Genomic DNA, 8,376 nt, shown 5'->3' with positions numbered 1-8,376 from the left:
GACATTGGGGAGGGGATGTGCTACGGTGAGTCCTGTGAAGTGTGTAAACCTGGCGATTCACAGACCTGTACCCCTGGGGCTAATAATGCATTATATGTTTATAAAAATAAAAATTATTTAAAAAAGCAAACCAATTAGTACAAATGAGATCATAAGAAGAGGTGAAGCCACCCCCACCCTTGATCCCGCTTCTCTGTTCTTTTCCTCAGAGGCACCAAACATTCCCAGTTAATAAGGAATTTCTCCAGAAATATTCACTGCATATACAAAATATGTGTATACATCCAAAAGGGTTGTAATATACTTTGATAATCACTGATAGCTGCCTTTTTATTAAGTTAATTACAGATCAACTGTAATGAACACAGTGATCCGCTCTTTCTGAAAATGAACCAATTTACAAGGTTTGATTTGAGGAAAGCCCACAGAGGCGGAGGTAGGCTATGGTGGGCAGTGGATGTCCCAGACAACCAGCTTCCCTTCCATTGTCGTGGAAAGTATTTGTGTTAAATTCAAATGAAAGACTGACTGGCTAAATTTTCCCACGAGCTTGTTGAAGGTCTGCATTTCAGAAGACAGATTACACATTACGTTGGTGATAAATATAAAACAAGCATTTGTCAGTATGGCATATTTTATAATATTACATTGATTTACAGTAGGAAAAAAGACAAAATCAAAAAACCAATCACTAAGAAATCTCGTCCCCGTGAATTGCCATGGTGCAGGCTGTTCTGAACCTCTGAAGGTTTGCTAGGAGCAAGTGAAGGACTGTGTACGGGGTTCATGAAACTGTTTGCTTTAAGCAAATGAAAAAGTGTTTAACCACTTGTTTATACCTATTCAACTTCTCTTACCGAGGTTTCATAGATTGATAAAAGAAACTAATGTCTGTCTTGTGCAAAAGCATGCTCCAGTTGTAAGATATCACAAAATAATTATCCCAGTCTTATAACTATAAACTTTTCCCATAAACTATTTTCCCATCAGAAGAAATTAAGTACTATACACAGACATGCCCCTGACACCTCATGAAATCTATGCTACATAAAAAAAAGCACGAGAGCCATCTTTTTTTTTCTTTTTTGAATTTTTAAAGATTTTTTTTTTATTTATTTATTTGACAGAGAGAGATCCACAAGTAGATAGAGAGGCAGCCAGAGAGAGAGAGAGAGGGAAGCAGGCTCCCTGCTGAGCAGAGAGCCTGATGCGGGACTCAATTCCAGGACCCCAAGATCATGACCTGAGCTGAAGGCAGCGGCTTAACCCACTGAGCCACCCAGGCGCCCGAGAGCCATCTTTCTTAGGCAGTGTCTTGGAGACGAATTGTAGAAAGAACCCAGAGTGGTGAGTGGAGCCCCACGATGAATGTACAGCGAATGAATCAAACAAAGAAATGCCTTCATTTGTCACGTGATACAGCAAGTTTGCTGCCCCCTTCTCTAAAGACACAGAGAAGACCCTAGGCTCACCTCTTCTGCCCTGAGCACAGGAGGGTCAGAAAAACAATAACTGGTCAAAGGAGGGCATCAAGTTCTCCCCAAGAGCTGCTCTACTTCCATACAAGACATTGTCATGGCTTGTGGGTTGTGTATTTGCAAACTCACCTACTTGCTACAATTTATAACCCCAACATCAACCCTTGTGGCCCTTTCATGATGGTCTGCAGACATGTGCAAATACGGAGTGGCAAAAATCTGATTCTCCCTGTGCACACATTCCTAGCTGAGTCCAGTGAGGACATGCTCTGCCTTCTTATTCCAGCTTTCAAACTGTAAACAAGTGTCTTTCCAGGGTCTGCTTAGTGCCACGTGGGTCACGTTTTTGAGGTGCTTTTGTTGGTGAGGGCAGTATTTAAGCTAATGCAAACACGGTACTGAAAGGCAGTCTAGTGATGTACCTTCCAGAGAATATACCTGAGTTAGATAAATGTCATTCAGGCACGTGTTTCAGAGCTGCTGGCTGTGAGGCAGCGCTGATGCATCAACATTATGTATTAAATGCGATGTCTTCAAAAGAAAACACACAGAAGACAAGGTTATGTATCTATCTGTTGGGGAAACTTATGACCCAAGGCTGGCAGGAACGTAATCCTGTACTTCTCCTAGGAGCAATGATTTTGTACTCGCTGAGGTCTGCAGAGATTTTGTGAAACTTAACTGCCACACATAATGAGAATTGACTTTATTGTTTGATAACTTTGATTTATGAAAAAGAGGTTTGGACAGAATCATCTTTGTATTCATCCATCTCAATTTTTTTTTTGCATGTCCTCTTAAAAATAAATTTCTATAAATCCTACCAAGAGTGAAGAAAGGAAGCAGAAGAAACACCATAAGGTGCTCACTGAGGGCAGATTACATGGGTGTCAAATGCAGAAATTGTGGCAGGAGACGAGCCCCGAGGTCCACCTCAGATGCGACAATGGCTCCAGGTGAGCAGGCAGGAAAGATAACCTGTTTCCTCCAACACCTGACGCACCACCTTTGTACTGGCTCTGAAACATCTCAATATCTAAGATCATGTTTTATTATTCTGAAAACCGGCTAGCCTAAAAATGAGCCACTCATGTTCAACTCTTTATTATATCACTCCGAAATAACTTTTCACTCCTTGTCGTATGCACACACATATTAGTAAAGCCATCACTTTTGGGGGGGTATTTTCTCAGGGTAGTCAAATTTCTCTTCCATAATATTTTATTTTGAACAATGGTTCCATTACTGTATTGACAATTCAATATAGTAAAGGACCCAAGTAAAAATGTCCAATGATTTGACCATGGTGTACTATCAAGACAAGCAAAGAGTAGCCCGAAGTGACTAAGCTTACACATATTTACTCTCCACAGCATCTGGCATATAAAAATGCAGGAAGCATACTCACTTTTTCTGTTCAACGTGGGGCACTGTGAGCAAGTATACCTCCCTCTTCATACTGAGGGGTACAGAAAAAATAATCACCACTACAAAAAGACCTGGTTTCTAAAAGAAAGAACGACTATAACCACAAAATCAAAAGGAATGCATCTAAACAGGGGCAGAGCTTTGCAACCTCCTCAGATACGAGAACCTGCCTCAAGGAACATCTGAAAGCATTCTGAAAGAAAAGCAAATGTGTAAAAAAAAAAAATGCCACAAATGATTGTGAGTTTAAATGATAGTAAATGAAAATCTGAATGCTACATTTCTAAGGCATTAAAGCTACAACATGTACCAGAAGTAACAACTAGCACTGAAAATTGGTGATTGAATCTTGGGTTTTGTTTTGCATTGAAAATTTCCATTTTCAATTGAGGTAAGGTTCACCTACCATAAAATTAACCATTAATCATTTTATTATTTTTTAAAGATTTTATGCTTAAATATTTTTAAAATTTAAATTCAATTAATGATAACGATTTCATTTTGAGAGGTACCTGGGAAGCTCAGTGGGTTAAGCCTCTGCCTTTGGCTCAGGTATTGATCCCAGTGTCCTGGGTTCGAGCCCCACATCGGGCTCCGTGCTCAGCAAGGAGCCTGCTTCTCCCTCTGCCTCTTGTGATTACTTGTGATCTATGTCAAATAAATAAATAAATAAATAAATAGCGATTTTATTTTGAAGCAATCTCTACCCCAAACAACTCCAAGATCAAGAGCCACGTGCTCCACTGACTGAGCCAGCCAGGCATTCCAACCATTAGTCATTTTAAAGTGTACAATTCGGGGACACTTAGTGCACTAACAATGCTGGGCACCATCCCCTCTGTCTAGTTCAGGACATTTTCATCACCCCAAAAGGAAGACCCCCTCCATTAAGTTATCATACATGCCCTTCCCCAGGCCCAGCAACCACCATTCTGTACTTTGTCTCAATGGGTTCTCCTCTTCCAGACATTTCACATCGATGGACTCATACAGCACATGGTTTGTTGTGTACGGCTTCTTTCCTTTACCATGATGTGTACGAGGTTCATCCATGTCGCAGTGGGCGTCAGTGCCTCGTTCCTCTGTATGGCCGAATCATAGTCCATTGCACGATGGGCCACATTTTGTTTCTGCATTTAGTAGCTGAGGGACATGAGGTTTGCTTCTACCTTTGGTTACTGACGATCATTCTGCTGCTACAAACGTTTGTATGTCTGTGTTTGTCTGAATGTCTGTTTTAAATTTTTAAATTCTTTTGGATTTAGGAATTGCTGAGGCATGTGGTAATTTTATGTTTAAGTTTGATGTTTTTTTAATCTCACAATTCTGCCCTGTGTCAGCACATACATGCTGATCTCTTTTCTATGTCCTTTCTAAAAGGGGGTAAAATCCAAGGTCTTGAAAAACCCTGTATTTTTTAAACATGTTAAATACATTCAAATAAATATTTGCCTCGTTACTTTAAAAAAATTAAATGAAATTTAAATTTCTGCCTCTGATTTAATACACTAGTTTCCAATGAGATTAAAGTAAATGCTATAATTAAATTGAAATATTTTAATACATATTTATTGCTTCCTAAGTAGATACTGTACTGTTACATTACCAAAACATCTCTACTCGGGGAATGAACATCTACTTGTCCCTACATTTAAGACAAATCAAAATATTTCTGGATTAAAAGTAAGATAGTTCTGATATATAAAGTATGGAAATATATTACATTATGACAAATTTTCTGTTTCTCCCTGGCTAAGCTAAGCATTAAAAATAAATAATATTTATATTATATTAAATAGCTGAGTAGGAATAAAAAACAGAAAAGACAACAGCATTTTGTAAGCAATAGGAATAGAATTGAAACCCTGAGTGTTAAAATTAATGGTCTCAAATGTGTCCCCATTTTTAGTCTTATTTATTATAATTCATCATCTGTAAATTGGAACAAGCAAAAGTAGCACAATATTCACTAATAACCTTTACCCTGTGTCCTTTTGGACAAAAACTGCTGCATACACATATCTAAATTTGACAAGGCCAAAAGGTAACTTGGAGTGAATGCCAGATACTGGAAAGAGTTTCTGATTCCTGCCAACACGGTGAATAGCCTGGACTGCCTGGCTCCCTTCCCATAAATCAACCCTGTGGTAACTACGCAAGTGAGGAAACCACAAAGTGCAGAAGCTGAACAACAGCCACACCACCATGGAGCTCCCTGGGGAGACTGAGGCACGTGTCCTGTGGGGGTATGTGTGTGGGAGGGGGTGGCTGTGGCCTGAGGTGAAGGGATGGAGGGAGCAGCCCTGGGAGACAGTTTCTAGAAACATGACTTAAGTTCCCTTCCTGCCACCTCCACACCATCACCTACTCCTTGCCTGCTCCAGGAAAGTGAAGGACCAGTGCCAATGTTTGAGAAGTAATTTCAGGACAACTCAACGGCCTCAGCAGGGGTAGGGGATGGGGTGGTGGGGGGAAGGGGTGGGCAGAACTGTTGGAAGCAAATGCATGGACAAGTCCTCACAAAGGCTGGAAATCAGCGACAAATCACTGTGATTTGTGATGCGATTAATCAGTTAATCTCGTTAACTCTGCCAGATGCCAGCAAGAAGCAAAAATGAGTTTTCCTTGGAGGAAGGTATCATCCTGAGACTCAAATTATTCCTAAACTTCTTAAAGCATGACACTGGGCACCCGATGAAACACAACCAGGCATAAGAAGGAGACATTTCCAAACGACTGACAACCAAGAGGGAAGCAATCATCAGCAAGGACCCCAGGAGACGCAGGCATAACATCGACACACGCAGACTTGACAAGAACTGTGGTCACGAGGTGCCAGAGAGTAGAGGGCCACATGGGCAATCTCCACAGTAACTCTATTTTTAAAAAGAATCAAACAGAAAATCTAGATCTGAAAAAAAAAAAAACCTGATTTAAAAAACTTCAAAAGAGGATTAAACAGAAAATAAAATATAGCCAAAGAAATAATCAGTCAGTACAATGGGAAGATAAATTATAGGAGAAAATGTCCAGACTGAAGGACAAAGACACAAAACAACAGACAATATAGACAATAAGACACATATAGCACAGGACGGGTCTAATGTCTGTATAATTGGAGTACCAAAAGGAGAGGAAAGAAAAAAAGGTGGTAAAAGTGATTTTAAAAGAAGTAGTGGCAGAGAATTTTGCAAAACTGAAGAAAGATATGATGTTGCAATTTCAAAGTACTCCAGAAGATATGTTTTTTTATTTTTGTTTTTTAGATTTTATTTTTTATTTATTTATCCTTTTTTCGGGAGTAATCTCTTTGTCCAACATGGGGCTCGAACTCACAAGCCTAGATCAAGAGTCACATACTCCACTGACTGAGCCAGCCAGGCACCAGTTTTGGATTTTTTTAAAAATCAACAACATATCCATATGCATACAGACACATCCTTAAAAACTGCTAACAATTACCAGAAAACCTTAAAAGCAGCCAGAATGGGGCAGGAGGGGAAAGACATACGTAACTTTCAGAAGAGGGAAAAATAAGATTGATAGTTGACTTCTCAAGGGAAATGGTGTTAAGTCTGAAGACAATAATATCCTCAAAGTATGGAAATAACTACCCCCCTACAGTCCTATAGTTAGGGCAAATAGCCTTCAGAAACAAAGATAATTACCAAGAAAAACGAAAGCATATATCCTACAAAGACTTGTACATGAAAGTTCATGCACCTTTGTTTTCAACAGCCACAAACAGGAAACGGGGCAGATGTCTTTTAACAGGTGAATCAGCAAACTGTGACATATCCATTCGATGACTACTCAGCATTCACATTTTAAAGGACACATAGAGAGGAATAAAGAGGAATAAACCATTTTTGCATACATAGATGAATCTCAAAATTTAAATCAAATAAAAAAATTAAATTGAATAAAAGAAGTCAGCGCACTCCACAAAAAGAGTCCATTTCTGTAAAATTCCAGGGCATACAAAGGAACAGACATTAATAAACAGGAGGGTAGATGCTGGGAGATGGGTGAAGGGGAAGCTTAGGGTTATCCCCATCACAAAGGGAAGCCACTCAAAGACTTTAAGTAAGAGAGTGTTATGATCTGTCCGGCTCACTTAAGAACTATCACTCTGGCTGCTGCAGGAAGGCGGGAAGGACTGGGACAAGAATGAACACAGCTCAGCCTGAAGGATGTTGTAGTCATGCAGGGAGCTGTGGTGGCAGTGGAAATGGAGAGGGGAGGAAGGATTTTGGGTGCATCTTGGGAGTGCACAGGACTTAAAAGTCATGGGAATGGATGAGGACACCCAGGAAGAAGGTGTCGCCCTAAGAGGAGCTCCCACAACTCAACCCTGAGGACGGCCAGCATTTAGAAGGTGTGCAGTGAAAGGGGACAAGCCCACAGAGGAGCCCAGGGAAGGCTATGAGCCCAGGGAAGGTGTCTTCAGCACCCACTGGGAATGGTGCTCATGCCGATGTAATAGTGCTCGCTTCACTTGGAAATGCCAGTGACTGTGATAAGCATAGATTTGGTAGAGCTGTGGGTAGGTGGAAGACAGATCAGAAGAACCAAATGTTCATCATCAGTAGGATAGATAAATGAGCTACATTATACTCAAGACAAGAAGAGACTAGATAGGCGTGAAAATAGTGAATTATAACTCAGTAATCAAAATGAATGAATCTCAGAAACAAGGCAGACAAAATGAAGCAATTATGATTCCCCATATGCACCAAAAAAACCCAGGTAAAACAAAATAGGATAGTACTGGGGGAGGGGCGCCAGCTGGCTCAGCCAGTAGAGCCCACAACTCCTGATCTCAGGGTCCTGAGTTCCAGCATGGGAATTTAAAAAAATGTGGTGGTGGGGAGGGGACCCGGGGGTCTCAGTTGGTCAAGCATCCGACTCTTGATTTTGACTCAGGTCAGAAGCTCAGAATCCTGAGTTCAAGCTCCACATCAGGCTCTGCACTAAGCATGGAGTCTGCTTGAGAGTCTCTCCCTCTCCCTCTATGTCTGCCCCTCCCGGCTCACATTCTCTCTCTCTCTCTCTCTCTCTCTCGCTCAGAAAAAAAAAAAAAAAAAAGGAAAGTACCAAGAGATACTTGCTAGACAAAAGTATACAGGAAGGCATGGGAATGTGTAACACAAAATCGGGGACACTAGTTAACTAGTTAACCCTAGTTAACTTGGAGATGGGATTGTGGAAGGAGGTCAAAGGGATTTCTAGGGTTTGGGTGGTGTTCTTTCTTGATCAGGCAGTAAACACACCTGTACCTTTTGTTTCATGCCTTAAAATGTACACATTTTGGATGTATGCCTCCTTTAGCAATGAAAATATAAAGAGATCAAATATTTTGTGCACAAAAGAGTAAATGAGATATGATGAAGTCAGAAAGCAGGCACAGACAGCACCTCAGAGACATGTAACTGTGAAGAGGCGCAGAGGGCCAGAGTCGGAAGGAGAC

This window comes from Meles meles, chromosome 18 (assembly GCF_922984935.1).
Source record: "Meles meles chromosome 18, mMelMel3.1 paternal haplotype, whole genome shotgun sequence".
NCBI classification, from domain to species: domain Eukaryota; kingdom Metazoa; phylum Chordata; class Mammalia; order Carnivora; family Mustelidae; genus Meles; species Meles meles.
Note: the sequence above shows the minus strand (reverse complement) of the source record.